This window comes from Prionailurus viverrinus, chromosome A1, assembly GCF_022837055.1.
Source record: "Prionailurus viverrinus isolate Anna chromosome A1, UM_Priviv_1.0, whole genome shotgun sequence".
Classification (NCBI taxonomy): domain Eukaryota; kingdom Metazoa; phylum Chordata; class Mammalia; order Carnivora; family Felidae; genus Prionailurus; species Prionailurus viverrinus.
Genome location: NC_062561.1, coordinates 72,332,928 through 72,349,762, shown reverse-complemented (window position 1 = coordinate 72,349,762; position 16,835 = coordinate 72,332,928). Strand labels below are relative to the sequence as shown.

Genomic DNA, 16,835 nt, shown 5'->3' with positions numbered 1-16,835 from the left:
TATTACTAGGTACAAGTAAAATTATATCTAGGTTATTAGCATGAATTTTTTTCACCACTGTAGACTTATCAGGATGAGTCAGAGATATCACATATTGAAAAGTAAAAAATGGCCTATTCACAAATTAAATTTTAAGATCCCCCCCCCCCCCAATTTAAAATGTCCTTGTATTTAAAATATTCTTTACCTGTTAGACTAGAAAGTCCTGGAGAATTGTCAGTGCCCTTGATGATATAAATGTTGTTACTCTCAGGATAATCAATCCCTATGAAATACTCCAATAGAAGACTCCACTCCATTCTTTCATTGCTGGTTACTGTGAACTCCCATGTGACACATGGAGCTCATCAAAAACACTGTGCTGACCAAAGTTTATCCCGGCTTCTACTTGTACTTCACCATGTCTCTAAAGGTGACTCCAGCACTCCAGGCTGAGTTTTTGCTCAAGAAAATACAATGCTGCCCAACTGCAAAATGTACATTGTCCTCACCCGCACTGCCAGAACATTTTCGGTAATTCTCTTTTTACTCTCCTGTAATTTTCCATTCCCCCATTCCTCTCCTAGACCCTTTCTCATTCCCCCTTCCTCCCTTCCCCAGAACCTCCTTTCATTCCCTCTCTGTTCTCCCTTTAAAGACCTCAGTCACCTTTGTCTTAGTTGGATGAGCTCAGCTGATTCGGAAATCTCTGTCACCTATTGCAGTCAACTGAATAAAAGTTGTCTTGCTGCCATTATCAAGTGTCCTTGATGTCTTCTTTGACATCACTGTAATAAATTAACTGCAATCATTAACAGCAATCATTAACTCCTATCACCAAACGTGGCTCCTTTTTTCCCTTACGTCCTTGCTATAAGTTCTAGAGTAGGAATTGAACTTTCTGGGAGAAATGTCAAAAGAATGACAGCCTCAGGAGAGCTCTGTTCCAGCTACTCATGATGCCACTGTCAGACAACATCGTGTCCTGTCAGACTGTCCCAGAGGACTGAGATAGAATGCCCTGGACTCCTATAACCCAGAAGCAGGTGACTTTTGAAAGCCACCTGCTGGCCCAAGATTCAGAAGAACAGGAATCAACTGCGTAGGACTAAATGGAACCAAAAAGGGTAATTTAATTGTAGTAAGTGCCCTTTTCCTTTGGTCATAGAAGAAAAAACAAAATCTTTTCTTTCATTCTGATCTATCTTTTCTTTCTAGAATTTAGCAGGCTAATCTTGTGCAAACTGCAAGAAAACACCCATTGAATGGCGTCTTGCTCCAAGTCCCCCTTCAGAACTCAGGGGGAATACTTTATGAGAAATCTTAGTATAAGTTATAAGCTACTGAATTGACAAGGGAATTTAAGGTCATGAGTCTGTAGAAATGCTGGATATTGATTGGCTTTGCCTGCAAGACTAATCCAAACTATCAAGGTGCCTTCCACTGAGTGCCTTTACTTCTCATGGCAATGTGGTTATCTGCATAGATTCAGTAAGAATCTGTAATGATATAATTGGATAAATGAAATTTGTAACCATTCCAGAAATGTCTCATTTAAATCCCATTTAATTGAGGATGAGCATCCCATTATTAAGGAACAAGGATTGTACTTCCTATATGACAATGATGCCTACAAAATCCTCCAGGGAAACTGCCCTAATGCCTGATCTGTAGCTTACAGAGTCCCAGCCTTAAAAGAGGTCAAGACTAAGGGCACCTGGGTGGCTCGGTCGCTTAAACGTCTGACTTCAGCTCAGGTCATGAACTCTTGGTTTGTGAGTTTGAGCCCCACATTGGTCTCTGCACTGACAGTGTGGAGCCTTCTTGGGATTCTCTCTCTCCCTCTCTTTCTCTGCCCCTCCCCCCACTTGCATGCACACAAGCACACACACTCTCTCTCTCTCACTGTCTCAAAATAAATAAATAAACTTAATAATTTTTTAAAAGGTCAAGATTTGAACTTCCTGGCAGGCTAGGACACAAAAATCTGCTGTAATGGGCTGTTTGTGTCCTCCCAAGTCCGTATGCTGAAATCCTTACTCCAATGTGATAGTATTAGGAGGTGGGGGTCTTTGAGGAGTTATAGGTCATGGGGTGGAGCCCTCACAAATGGGACTGAGACCCAGAGAGCTCTCTTGTCCCTTCCACCACGTGAGGACCATGCAAGAAGGTGGGTGTATATAAACCAGGAAGCAAGCTCTCACCAAACAGTCTTCAGGAATGGTGATCTTGAAATTCTTAGCCTGTAGACCATGAGAAATTTCTGCTGTTTATAAGCTACCAAGTCCATGAGATTTACTACGGCAGCCTGAACAGTCTACAACAAATGAGGAATCTTAGAGAAAGGAGAAAACTTTTACAGGTACTGCAAAAGGAAACCCAGTAAGTATTCTTGGTTCCTGGACTGGACATAGATGAACAAATAATGACAATCTAGAACATATCTGGCATAATGAAGGTGATCAAAAATATGATCTCTGGGGCTTTGTAAGAGGGTCACAAACACAAGTTCACTCTTTAACCCTAACATCTTATGACTAAGCTCAAGACAAGCAGGTGTTTGCATAATATCATCACTTCTTTTTGTATCTATTTTTTTTTAATGAAACCATCCAAATAGAACAGAACATCAAGTTAATTATGCTAAATCATAAAATCTAGATTAGATATATTTTGTCAAATTCATGCCATCAGAGTAGAATTTGCTCACAAGACCTCAAAAAATAAAACTGACATTCTTATCCTTAGCTTAGCTCTGTCTCATACAGGAAGATGGCAACTATCACAGCTCAAAAAAGATTTACACTTTTAAAAGCCATGCATTCCCAGAGATAAGCCTTGAATTACAGGGCCATTCTAAAGCCTTACAGCCAGAGATAAGCTGTGATCCTGTTTCCTATTATCAGAGACAGGACTTTAAATCAAAACAGAACTGTCAACCGCTATATAATAATTTGAACTATAAATACAGCCTACCCTCTTTATTCTGGGAGCCCAGTTGCTCTGAAATCTTACTTGCATGCAAAACTCAGCCAAGTGATCAAATATTGAATGGGATTTCTTTTTTAAGTGGGGAGAGGGAAGATAGATTTTTTTCAAAAAGAAACAATGACAAATTGAGTTGGCAGTAGTAAAAACAATTTTTAAAAGGTAACTTCCCAACCATCATGATCAGCAACTCAAACATGGTTTGTAGAGCCTTTATTGTGGTGATTAAAGAAAACCAGGTGTGGGGGCTGGTAAAGCGGTAAATAGATTTTATTCAGGAACTACCAATAGGGGAAAAGAGAACTCAGTATAGAACTGGCTCAGTTCCAAATAGAGCATGGACAAGCAGGATTTATAGCCAAGGGGCAGAGTGGGGCCAGTGAAGGGAAAAGTACTAGATAGAAACATCAGGGACTGGAAGGGATCTAGTTAAACAGACCTGGTAGGACTCTTGCTGAAGGCAGACCTGGGTGATCAGAGATTACCAGGGAATGGTAGAGGGTGAGGAAATTTGATCAGATATCCAGGTGGATCATATATGGAGCGGGGCAGGGGAGGGGGGGTGGATTTCACGCTAGGCTGACCTTAGCAAGATTCTTTCTACAACTGGGCTCTACAGGACAAGGCTCAAGGACAAGGTCGAGTGGAAAAGGGGCTCAGAGAAGCCTTTCTAAAATTTGGTCAATGAGAGACTGTCAGGGTGCCTGGGTGGCTCAGTCGGTTAAGTGTCCTGCTTGGGATTCTCTCTCTCCCCCTCTCTCTCTGCCCCTCCCCCTCCCCCACTCCCACTCACATTCTCTCTCTCACTCTCTCTCTCTCTCTGTCTCTCTCAAAAATAAATAAACTTTAAAAAAAGAGAGACAGAGAGAGACTGTCAGTTGTCAAGGAGCATGCTGGTGATCCCCTCAAGGCTATATAGTCTACACACAAGTTACCCTGACAACAAAATCTCCCCCGACTTGGAAACTTCTGCTGCTTTGAACATGAAAGGCCATAAAGAAGTCTGTAACTCATGGTGCCTCCCTTTGGTTCTGCAGTGTAGACAGGTGTAAACAGGTAGACTTAGTCAAGAGAAGGTGCTATTTACCCAAGAGGGAGCCAAGACCAGGAGAGAAAGAAAGGAAAAGGGGAAAACGGGGCAGGGAGCTAAGCAGTCAGGAGGGATGATGGGAGTCTGTCAGTGCTCACTTGCTCATTCACCTTCTTTGCTATTAAAACAAATTCAAGGGATCCTTAAACTCCAAAGACCACCTCCTGTGGGGTAGTTTACCAAGCAGAATTCCCCTTCTTCTCCTAATTCAACAAAACAATTCCAGGGAGAAGGAACACGCCAGAAAGGCAAACCACAGACTGCATCCTGACCTTATATTGACTTGATGGCCAGCTGGCCAGCACAAAAATGAATAGCTTGCTTGCCCCCTGGCAAGGGATAGATATGCCAGGTGACTTGTGCCCGCCTGCCTCCTCTGTGCTGGCCTCCAACCTGCAGTGACTCCCCATCAATACCCTTCAGGAACTGTGGATGGATCCATCCTGGACAGCACGTGCCACATGCACCCTTAAATCTGGAAAGAAACTCCTTTCTTCCCGAACAAGGTAGATACTTGAATGCTCAGACCAAAAGAGTGAAGCAGTGCATATTATCCCTTTCCTATTGTGTGGAAAACAAAATACGGTGACTGAAGGCCAGGCATTTTGGAAAGGTACTCAGACCTAAAGACTTAACCATTGGCCATTTCTGAGTGTATTGGATACTATCAAATGGCAGCTGGTCTGCCCTGGACTGCCTGGCTTTCTCTCATTGAATCTTGATACTGGGTAAAACCGGAAAACTGATCAAAAGGACTATCCAGGGGCGCCTGGGTGGCTCAGTCTGTTAAGCGTCTGACTTCAGCTCAGGTCATGATCTCACAGTTTGTGAGTTAGAGCCCCACATCAGGCTCTCTGCTGTCAGTGTGGAGCCAGCTTCAGATCCTCTGTCCTCCTCTCTGCCCCTCCTCCACTTGTTTTCTCTCTCTCGAAATAAATAAACTTTAAAATAAAAAATAAAAAAGGACTATTCATAGTTACTGGCTAATGTTTATTAAGCACTATCAAAAGAAAAATTTATCAGGACTCGGTGAGGTGAGACTTCTGTTCAAAGGCTTATTGTGAGGGATGGAAAGGGGCTATCAAAATAGGGGAAGGGGAATCACTGCAAGAGGGGACCACTCTGAGCACAAGGTCTGTAAGCAAAATCTTTGGAGGGGAATCTGGGCATGCAAGGAGAACTGACCAGTGGGGTCTGACTGGAAAGGGTCTGGCTGTGGCCAGCTGATTCAGGAGAAACCAATAAGGGGGACAGAGTCCCCCTGCTCTGACTGTAGGAAAGACAGAGCTCTGACCAAAATTTGGCAAAGACAAAGCAGAGAGTAAGAAATGTGGACTCATGAGCATCTAGTAGGTGCTTACCATGTAGGGAGCTCTGTGCTAAAATCCCATGTGAAGAAAGTGCTTTGATTTCCCCCGTTTTGCAGAGGCAAAACAGATTCTGAAAGTTCAAGCAATTCTCCCAGAGTCACACAGCTGGTAAAATCTCTAAAACTCTGGTGACCCAAAGGAAAATAATCAGAAATATGGTGTGAATGGCGCTATGGGGAAATTGGATATTTTCTTTAACCTCACTCCCCCGATAATGTTCAACACATGTTTGGGGGTGAATATAATGGCTAAAGGTAGAGAGGGGGTATAGTCTGTAAATCCATCCCACTTAATCTCATGGAGTCTTTTCATAACCCTTGATGCTTTTGTTATTCTTTTAAATCTTAAACTAAGTAGGCTGTGGCTGAGCTTTTTCTCCCCAGGTTGTCTACTAAGCTCCACCAGGACACCCCAGAACCATCATGGGAAGATGGGGCTAAGGGAATGGACCATACCTACACACCTTTCTCAAGAGCTGTCCTGGGAAGTGGGGGAGGGGTAAAGAGGAACTCCCTGCCAAGTCCACCGTCTAAAGGATTATGCACCCAGACAGTGGATGCCTCAACCATACAATTTCAGTAACATGGGCATTTAAAAATTCACATGAACCTGTCCCCATGGCCAGTCACCCCCATCATCACCAATACCACAGGGAGATCCTTAGACAGTCACACCCATCCTTCCCTGACCTGGTGGAGGTTGGCATCTGCCCAAGTAAATACCAGCAGTCTCTCAGCTGTCTAAAACCCCCTTGATTAATGACATTGAACTGAGTGCACCTCCACTCGTCTCAGTGGAATGAATACAAACCTCTGAGCAAGGCTGGCTACAAAGAAACTCAGTTGGAGGTCTATACAGATACAAAACCTCAACTCTGGTCCTTGAAAGTCCCACACCCAGAGAGGGATGATACTCTTAAGCCACTAAATCCGAATTATAAAGTCTTATCCCTTATGCACCCCCTTCAAAAGTAATCTATGTTCAGAAGGGAGTGTTTTCCAATGGCCTGCACATACCTTCTAGCACTTTCTGAGCTCCTCCTTGTACAAATGCCCTATGGCTGTCCAGCCATCTCACCTCTACAAGACGGGGTAGTTGGATATGAATGAGGTTTCAGAGATTCTGTGTTACAGCCTGAAACAAATTTACCTGAACTCTGATAAGAGGAATGTTAATTATATCTGCTCATACTTGACTATAAATTCCAAGAGGTTGAGAGTAGATCCACTGGGTTCACCATTGTTTCAACAGTGCCTTGTAATGTGCCTCGCACCTGCTAGCAATTAATGTGATTTGTTGAATGAATAAAAGAATGCAGAAATGAAGGTATCTTGCCTTATTAGGTTTTTGCAAATAATTAAAATCACATGTAATTTGTAAATGTCACTTCTCTGCAAATAACAGACAAAAATAAATTAGCTGTTGTTGTTACTCTCAGAGGTCTCTACTATAGGCATGGTTTATTACAAAAATTAAAATGAACCATATTCATTGTAGAATTTATTCCCCAGAAAGCACATTTTTCTCAAATGACAAAAATGAAAGAAACTCCTTATTTTGAAAGGCTCACTATTTAAGTCACTTGTATATGATAATAAACACACTTTATATTAAAGACATAAATACCATAAATACCATTTGCAATGAATTACCATCAAAATTAAAAGCATTTTCAATCTGTAGAATCAGTACGGAGAAAAAAAAATAATCAGATCTTACCAACAAGAGTCTTGCCATGTTTCTTCTCCACTGAACAAACACATACACAAACACACCCACACACAAGTCAAAAAGAGAAAGTCTGTAAGCCATTGTTAGATGCTACAAGCTGGGAAGCTAACTTGTTATTCCAGAATGGAGAGAGAAATTACTAGGAGCAGCAAATGACGGCTACTATTAGCCATCTCCCAAGACATTCCCAGAAACAAGCCATCCTATGGTGTGAAGGGGAGAAAATTTACCGATGGCTTGGAGTGTCCAGAAGTAACCATCATAAAATGCAACTAAGATAAATTAAGCTGTCATCAGAACTACGACACATAGGGGGCGCCTGGGTGGCGCAGTCGGTTAAGCCTCCGACTTCAGCCAGGTCACGATCTTGCGGTCCGGGAGTTCGAGCCCCGCGTCGGGCTCTGGGCTGATGGCTCAGAGCCTGGAGCCTGTTTCCGATTCTGTGTCTCCCTCTCTCTCTGCCCCTCCCCCGTTCATGCTCTGTCTCTCTCTGTCCCAAAAATAAATAAACGTTGAAAAAAAAAAAAAAAAAGAACTACGACACATAGGAAGCACAGGACCCTGAAATGGCAAATTTCTCTAACTCATAAGAAATGTTACCATAAAAGGGAATATTGGGGCTTAGACTTTTTCAGTATTTATGCTGCACAGTCCCAGGAAGGAAAACACCGTGCCTGATGGTCATTAGGTAGGTTACTCTATAACATAGAACAAGCTTCAAGCAGCCAACAGAATTCTCCATCTCAACTCATACTGATTCTGTGCTAAGCAAGCAACTCTAGAGAATGATTTTCCTCACTAAATGCCCAGTACTGGGAGTGTTCCCTAGGTTTTTCTTCTTTCATGTTATCATGGGGCTTTTCCTGGCCCATATGCTTCACATGTAATATGCAACATTATCGTGTTCATGTTCTCCTCCCTGGACGGACCGTGCAGCCACCTCCTGGGAGCCAAGAAGCAGAGGCTGCCTGCTGGCAGACAGCCAGAGACACTCAAGAGCAAGCTCACTGCTCTTCCTGTACCTTCTGGAAGGAGACTGTTTCCTCTCCACAATTCATCCTGCCCCAGCTGGTCTAGGAAGTCAGATCTGGGGTTGTTCCCAGATCAAAGGGGTTGTTTATTGTGGTCTTGGGCGTGGGGGCGTTATGTGGTATTCGTTTTCCTCCATTCCTAGACATCTGCCAGGGTGCCAACAAATACACCATCCAGCTTCCTTCCTTGGCAGCTCAGTCTTACTGAGGTCACAGCCCGAGGACAGCCTCTATTCAGAGCAAAAGCAGATTCCTCTCTGCTAGACACTGTGTGAGAGGTATTTTTCATTCATTACAATAATTTTTGGTTTCCAGCATATATTTTTTTAAACGATAGCAGTAGGTATTTTCAACTTGTAGAAGTGTCAAACAGATTGAGTTCTCCAACTTTGGGAATCAGTTGTTTGATATTCCTCACAGCAATTTCACATAAACCTATAAATGGAAGGTTTATGAGGACAGAAGCATCTTCTAACTTCAGAGTTCTTTGCCCAGGGAATGAGTTGTTTTAAGAGGTGATAGATTTCTTGTCAACACAACAGGTCGCTAGTCAGCAAGCTAAGCATTCAGATTCCTTATAAAAAGGAATATATAATAATTATGTTTATGGATATTTATAATTATTATGTTTATGGATATTTATGGAATATATAATTATTATATTTATGGAATAGAAAAATTAAAAGCCCATGTGGCAAGTTCAATCATAAAACACATAAGTAAACAAAATGGAAAGGGAAACCCTCCTTGAATTGCCATGGCCACTAGTATTTGAGGGGAAACAGTTCAGTTAAAGGCAGGTAGGGCAACGCAGAAACCTTTGTGGATCTTCCAATGAGTCTTAGAGAACTGTTCTAGAACTTTCCACGACAAAAGCCTGGCCCTTTGTCACATGTCCCACTTCTGGGTCAGTACAGAGGTGTCCATATCCTTAGTTTAGCATCAAGACTGAGAGGTGCTTCAGCCCCTAAGTGTAATGAAAAAGGAGACCACTGGGGCGCCTAGATGGCTCAGTCGGGAAAGCATCTGACTTCAGCTCAGATCATGATCTCATGGTTCATGAGTTCAAGTCGCCCTGTGTCAGTCTCTGTCCTGACAGCTCAGAGCCTAGAGCCTGCTTTGGATTCTGTGTCTCCCTCTCTCTCTGCCCCTCCCCCCTCGCACTCTGTCTCTCTTTCTCTTTCTCAAAAATAAACAAAAATTAAAAAAAAAAAAAAAAGAAAAGAAAAAGGAGACCACCGTTGGATCTGAGCAAATATTGAGAGAGATGATCATTAAGAATAAGGACAATGGGGCCCCTGGGTGGTTCAGTCAGTTGAGCAACCAACTCCTGATTTCAGCTCAGGTCATGATCTCATGGTTCATGGGATGCAATTCTGCACTGGGCTCTGTGTTAACAGCGCAGAGCCTGCTTGGGATTCTTTCTCTCTGCCCCTCCCCAACCCTCTCTCAAAATAAATAAACAAACTTTAAAAGAATAAGGATAAGAAGGAGGTGTGCACAGTGAGAACTCATCTGAAGTGGCATCAGCAGCACTTGAAGCAAGACAAGACAGAAGAGAGGGCGCAAACCCATGAGAAAGATGGTTTTCAGTCCTTCTTTTTGTCCTGATTCCTAAAGAATCAGCATTTTTCCCTCTCTCCTTTTTTAAGGAAAGTACTTATCTTATTAAAACAAAAGCCAAACTTTCAAACTTAGTGCTCAGAAAAAAAAAAAATCAAACTCACCATGAGGAGGAATAACTGACCTACAGGGTTGATCCCAGTCCCTGAGTGCTCTTCCTCTATGGCCTTGACCACCAGCAGGAGCACACTGCTCCCCTGCCAGGCTGCTCCCTGACCAAGGGTTCAGCTTGCTTTGGCCACTTTCTGCAAGCAGAGGCAGGCTGGGCCAGTCAAAGAGAATTCAGGAGGCATGGGACCCACATAGTTTACCAAGTACAGGTCTCTTGTTCTATCACATTTAGTCTCCCCCAGATCTCAGATCCTTCCCTATCCCACCTACTGGGTAAATTATCACCAGGATATCCCCAAAAGGGTACAGTTTAGAGCACTCTTGCCTACTCCCCTCTCCTGCCAGGTGCGTATCAGCCTGTGATCTTTGTATTAGTCTCCCTGGGTTGCCATAACAAAGTCCCACAGACTGGGGGAACAGTCTCTTTAAGTAACAGAAATATTTTTTTCCCTCTAAGTGGCCATGCCCTGTGCACATGTCAGAGGACTTTACCCTGTACGGGCCAACAGCACTGCCATAGCCTTCCTAATATAAAGTTTGTATATCTAAGCCAGCCGGAAAATGAGGTCGTCTTTTCCCCAAAATTACTGGCTAACCAAGTAAGTCACATAAGTAAAACTCCTTCCAATTAAAAACAAATAAGAATGGAGACTATAATTCAATGGTGGAAATCAAAAGCTGTAATGTGAATAGAATATTATCTTTAATACCCAGCCTGCTGTTGATAACCTTGTTAGCCCAGTTATTGGGCTGCATATTGTTAAGAAGCTATAGATATGGTGTGGACAAAACAGGCTTATCACAGGGTCATGGCAATGGAAAGCTCAGAAGTCATCCAGTTTGTATCCTGCCTTCATGCCCCATCCTAATCAGATGGTGTTTAATGCCACATGTTGTTATTATTATTGTGAGGTTATTGTTTGTTTTGAGGTTTATCTCCTCCTGGGGCGGGGCGGGGGGGGGGGGGGGGGGGGAGGAGGGGAATGCTCCTGTTCCTGCTCCAGATCCACTTTCCCAGTCTGTCTCCATTTGCCATGTTCCACATTCCCAGCTTGAGGAAGTTGAAATAATGATCACACTACCTGATTCCTCAGTGTTCAGACCAAAAAAGATGCACTATTGGTATCAAGTTACCTATTCGACACAGCTTCATCCAAAGCTAAACTAAATATTTCCCATCAGTCAGATGGAATTTGGAAAGAAATATTCACAAAGATCCTATTATCACTCTGCTGATCCAGTAACAAGGGAGGAATAGAGGATCTGTGTTCTCTCCTCTGAGAATTACATCATTGTAAATTAGCACTCACTGGCACAAAATATGCATTGAAATCATATCCTCCAAAAAATATTTTATTGAAACATTTCCTTTAAATATGATCACCCAACCATAGTGAGAAGAGGTTCTAGACAAAGTAAAACCTGGAGCGTCAAATCCTGCCACCGGTCTGTTTTTGTAGAGCCTGCAAGCACAGAATGGTTTCTACCTTTTTAACCAGTTATAAGATAAACAAAGAAGATGAGGCATAGACGCTTCATACAGATAGCAAAGCCTAAAATATCTGGCCCTTCAGGGAAAAATTTTGCCAGCCCCTGAACTAGTGTCATAGAATAAAGTCTCTCTGCTATAGATACAGTTGTTGCCATTCACATTTCCAAGTGATAAACTGAACAAATTTGCCTAAACACATCAGGTGAAGGGAGTAATAGGAGAGAGGTATATATAATCATTTGTTGGCCATTGACTCTATTTGTTCTTGGCACATTGACAGTTGGTAAATGGCACATAAAACAGTGCTTTTCTGCTATAATAGAGGGAGGGGGACTCTCCTCCACCACCACCACCCCCACTAGCAACCAGCAGATATCTCTCGCTCATCCTGGTAGTAGTGATTTCATGTTCACTGCTACACTTGGAGAAAGCAGCCCCCGTCTCCTCTGATGCCTTTACTACAAGCAAGCATCACAGAGACAAGGAACAATTCCAGGGGTCCTGGAAAGGCCCCAACCTCCAGAGATTCTCCATGTACCATGAGAGCTAGACCTATAGCCATATTATCTACTTAATTGCTCAGATCAGAAAAGCTAATAAATCTTGTCTTACCTCCCCAAAGGCCAAACCATTACATTCTGGAAGAGGCACCCAAGTAAGTTCCAAAGGTGTTGGGGAGATTGGAGCATTATCATTCTGGACATAAAATCAAGTCACACAGGGCTACCTGGTTCCTGGAGGAATTTTATTTACATAACAAAAGGGTTAAGAAAAGTTTCCCTTTATAAGCAGAGATAAATCATTTTTCCATCCCCCTCACTTATGGAGTGTTCACTACTTATGTAGGAAAAACCTCCATTGGCTCTTATATGTCACCCAGAAGTGACAAGGGGTGGACACATTTATATTTACTGAGCAATAATAAGAAACCTCTCTGAGCTTCCAGGTTGGTAAACACATGGAGATTCAAGGAGAGTGGTGCCCTGAGAGGGCACGGAAGCTAGACACCCTTTCCCCATGCCTCCCCCAGTGCACCTCTTCCATCTGGCTGTTCCTGAGTTATGTCCTTTCATACTAAACCGTGAATTCAGAGTCATGAAAGTCATGAGGAGGCCTGGTGAGGAAGAGAGTTAACCGCTTCCACCACTGTGGCAGCAAAAAGCGACAAATTCATTTTTTTTTTAGACATGTTAAAGCATTGACACTCAATGACAAGCACAAGATAATTAGCACTAAAGGAAGCAGTCCTCAGGGGAAAAAAAAAGCCTTGCCTTGCACAATGGATTTAGACAGTCAATGTCCTGGGGGCCGAACTTTGACTTGTCTTGGAGTACAGATCTACTTTGCCAAAGGCACTGAGTAAGCCAAAGGCTCTGGGCGGAACACAAAAGGAGGTTCTACTTTTAAGCCCATCCAGAGTTGCAAGATTCTGAAGGTGTGTGCGACTGGGCAGAGAAGACAGCATGGGCTGTGAGGTCTGGCACTTACCACAGGACATGCAGGGTTGCTGGTTTCCCGCACAGCAATGCAGTTGTGTTTTCTTCGTCCTGCTGGACTCTCTGTGCTGGTTTCTATGCATCAGATGAAGCAATCACTTTCCCAGTTTGGAAGGAGCAGTCCCTTCTAGGAGATAAACATTGCCAGTCAACCCTCCCTCTGCTCCCGGTTGTCCTCAAAGATCTGTGCGTGTCCACACAGCCTATTTTATTTTTCATGGCTCCCAATATTTGAGGCCAAGCCAAGACCCGTCAGTGAACCAGAGGTTCCTTCTCAGTCAGCACCTGGATTCAGGCTGGCCAGAAGCCAGCCCCTCAGGCAGCACCTTTTAAAGCGTGCAAAACACTGCTGGTGGGAATGCAAACTGGTACAGCCACTCTGGAAAACAGTATGGAGGTTCCTCAAAAAATTAAATATAGAACTACCCTATGACCCAGCAACTGCACCCCTAGGTATTTATCCAAGGATACACATGTGCTGTTTCGAAGGGGCACATGCACCCCAATGTTTATAGCAGCACTATCGACAACAGCCAAAGTATGGTAAGAGCCCAAATGTCCATCTATGGATGAATGGAAAAGGAGATGTGGTGTGTGTATATATATATATATACACATATACATATATAATGTATATATGTATATATATATACATACAATATGTATATATGTATATATGTAAATACATGTACTATATGTGTGTGTGTGTGTATATATATATATATATATATATATATATATATATACACACATACAATGGAGTACTACTTGGCAATCAAAAAGAATGAAATCTTGTCATTTGCAACTATGTGGACGGAACCAGAGGATATTATGCTAAGCAAAATTAGTCAGAGAATGACAAATATCATGACTTCACTCAGATTTGGAATTTAAGACACAAAACAGACGAACATAAGGGAAGGGAAACAAAAATCATATAAAAACAGGGAAGGGGACAAAACATAAGAGATTCTTAAATATAGAGAACAAACAGAGGGTTGCTGGAGAGGCTATGGGAGGGGGGATGGGCTAAATTGGTAAGGGGCGTTAAAGAATCTACTCCTGAAATCACTGTTGCACTATATGCTAACTAACTTGGATGTAAATTTAAGAGTTAATTCATTTTTAAAAATAATAAAAAATAGAAAAAATAAAGTGTGCAAAAACATACAGTCCTGTGGGGTTGCAAGGATCAGCCCTGCAGGTACCCATGGCCAGCGCCCACCGCACAGCCTCTGGACTCCAACGCAAATGGGGAGGAGAGGACCCCCCCCCACCAAAACTGAGGCCCAGATGCAAACCGCATGCGCTATAAAGCTAGGACCCGGATGTGAAGCCAGGGACCCAGGCACACATGTGGTCCAGAGGTAAAACCACGGCCTCGGGAGTAAAAACCTGGCCTAGATGCAAACCAGGCGTGGGGGAAAATCGCCCTGGAGCGGGGACAAGGCCAAGACACGGGTGTGTCAGCCCAGCTGCCCTTCCACCCGCAGAGGCCGCCTAACGCTGCAGGGTGAGTCCTCACGTGGGCTGGGGTCTGGAGGTGGGAGCTGGGGTTTGAAAGCGAGAGGTTTGGGGGCTCCTCCTTCAGGTGCCGGTCTTACAAGTTGGGATGCCCCACCTGAGCTCAGGGCCTCAGTTTCCTCCCAGCAGCGGCGAGTTGCCTCACGGGGGCGCCTGGCAGCGGCTCCTACTGCTTCCGGGCGCCCTCAGGGGCGGTGCTCCACTCGGCCCTTGTGGCGCAGCGGGAGGAGACCTCTGGGTCCACCTGCGTGACCACGTGACGCGAGGGAGCCCCGGTCCAGACCCTCCCCCACCCCCCTACCGGCTGTGCTGCGGGGACAGGCGGCCAGGACTTCACGAGTCACAGCCACTGCGAGGTCCTGTCATTCTCCTGTTTCTTCCCTCCGTGACCCTGCCTGTCCCCGCCGTGTGGAGGAGTTAGTGAAAGGGGACCAAACAGGTAACCGAGGAGGAGCACGCAGACCCGAGCGGGCCTTGAGCCACAGAGAAAGCAAGGGCCGCATTGCTGTGCACTTATACGGAGGAGTAAAGAAATACTCCCGAGAGAGAAGTCTCTGCAAAGCTGATTGATGATATGATTATAATATCATAGTTTTATGGAGAAAAGCTGTATCTTGCAATAGAAGATGATCCTATTATGAAAAAAGGGGGGAAATCAATCAGTTTACTCTGAGTTTTTAATAGAATGAGTCCAAAAATCAGCACGTTTCCATCCTTACTGCTAACTTAGATAGTTACTTGGTAGGGGAATCCTAAACCAAGATGATTATGCATTGTTTTTCTATCCCTCTGTAAAGATGTTTTCCTATCCTGCTGTAAAGAACTTTTTTTTCCTCTAGCTTTCCAAGGAGATTTCTAACATAATAATTGGTACAGTATCAATAATCCTGACAGCAATTGGTATAAAAAAATTTTATTTCTTAAATATGTACACTATGGTATGTTGCAGGCCTTCCCAGTCACCTGGGAAGGGTCAAAGCTATTGAGAGCTATAAAAACAGTCCAGAGGCTAAAGGTCTATTAGAAAAACACCCTCACCTATGGCTTTTTAAGTGTTATTTTGCTTTGTTTTATTTTTAGATCAATCAATGCTTTCTTTTCTTTAGGGGAAATTAAAAACTAATAATAAATAATTAATTACAGAAACATTATCTAAGTATGCTTTTTGTCCTTCCAAGAGGAAAAAAAATCCTGTGAACACAAAGTGATAGTTTTGTTTTTTGTGTGTTCTTTGTGTGGGTTTTCTTTGGTGTTGGAGTGAAAGTAGCAACAAAGGTTTTCATATGTTGTCTCAGACATGCTGTCTTTTGAGTCATGTTGGTTTTCTCAAGCCAAAGGCAGTCAGGAGCCAAAAAACTCATAGTCCTTGGAGTATGTTCAGACCCCACCACCACCACCAAACAAAGCTAATAGATGAAAGCAGCTTCCTTGTTCCAAAGACAACTAAGGTCTTTCTGAAATGGAAATGAATTCTCAAATTCTCCCTTCCTGAACTTTTCACAGTTACTAGTAACTACTACAACTTTTGGAGAGCCAGCTCTGTGCCAGAACTTGTTAACTATACTATTAGTCATCACCATAATTGGATGAGGTCATTATTATTTTTCTTGTTTTATAGATGAGAAAAGCTGAGCAAAGTAACATACACAAAGGTGTTGATGAGTAAAACAGTAAGCTAATATTGGGACAAATGACCTGACCCAAAGTCCAGGCTCTTTCTTCTGTGTCTCTTGTTTGAAAGCCTCCCTGTCAAAGATTATCTAGTGAAATCTAGTGAGAGGTTTATTGGTTTGGTTGGTTTGTTTTTTAGGATGATTAGTTAATGATGTATCAATAATACAGCCATTCAGAAGTTTTGGGGTTCTAATGTATAAGAACACTTGCTATATGACAGAACACAGCAGAACAGTAGTGGTGGAAGCATAAGGGTGTAGGTCAGTTAGACAGCCACATGGGGAAAAAGCGTATCTATTCCCTATACTTCATACCACATAGACAGTTCTTTCCCAGGTAAATCTAACTGTGAAAAGTAAAATGGTAGTTTATAAACAAGAAAGTAGAAGATCATATTTATTGCCTTGATACATGAAAAAATTTCTTAAACAGAACACAAAATGTACTAACCTTAAATTAAAAGCGGAATTAACAAAAAAGTTGCCAAATACAACCTGTCCAAGAGTTGAATAGGCTTCTCACAAGAGAATATTCAAATGACCAATAAACATATGAAAAGGAGTTTAATTTCATTAGTCCCCAGGGAAAATGTAATGCAATATCATAGTACACCTGCCAGAAAAGCTGAAATTAAATAGAATTTAACGGAAATTTAATAGTTGTCAAGAACGTGGAGCCACTTGAACGATTCATATGTTGCTGGTAAAAGTGTAAATTGGTAAAATC

The 16,835-nt window shown here is 42.9% G+C and overlaps 1 long non-coding RNA gene across 2 annotated transcripts in view; it reads right to left on the bottom strand.

Annotated features, from left to right (window-relative positions):
- Positions 1–14,639, bottom strand: part of LOC125170297 (uncharacterized) — a 193,473-nt gene extending 178,834 nt beyond the window's left edge. For both annotated transcript variants that reach the window (XR_007153963.1, XR_007153966.1), the window contains exons 1-2: positions 14,533–14,639; positions 12,904–13,038 (exon numbers count right to left, since the gene is read on the bottom strand). This is a non-coding gene — a long non-coding RNA (uncharacterized LOC125170297). The remainder of the gene's footprint in view (positions 1–12,903; positions 13,039–14,532) is intronic.
- Positions 14,640–16,835: the final 2,196 nt, after the last annotated feature.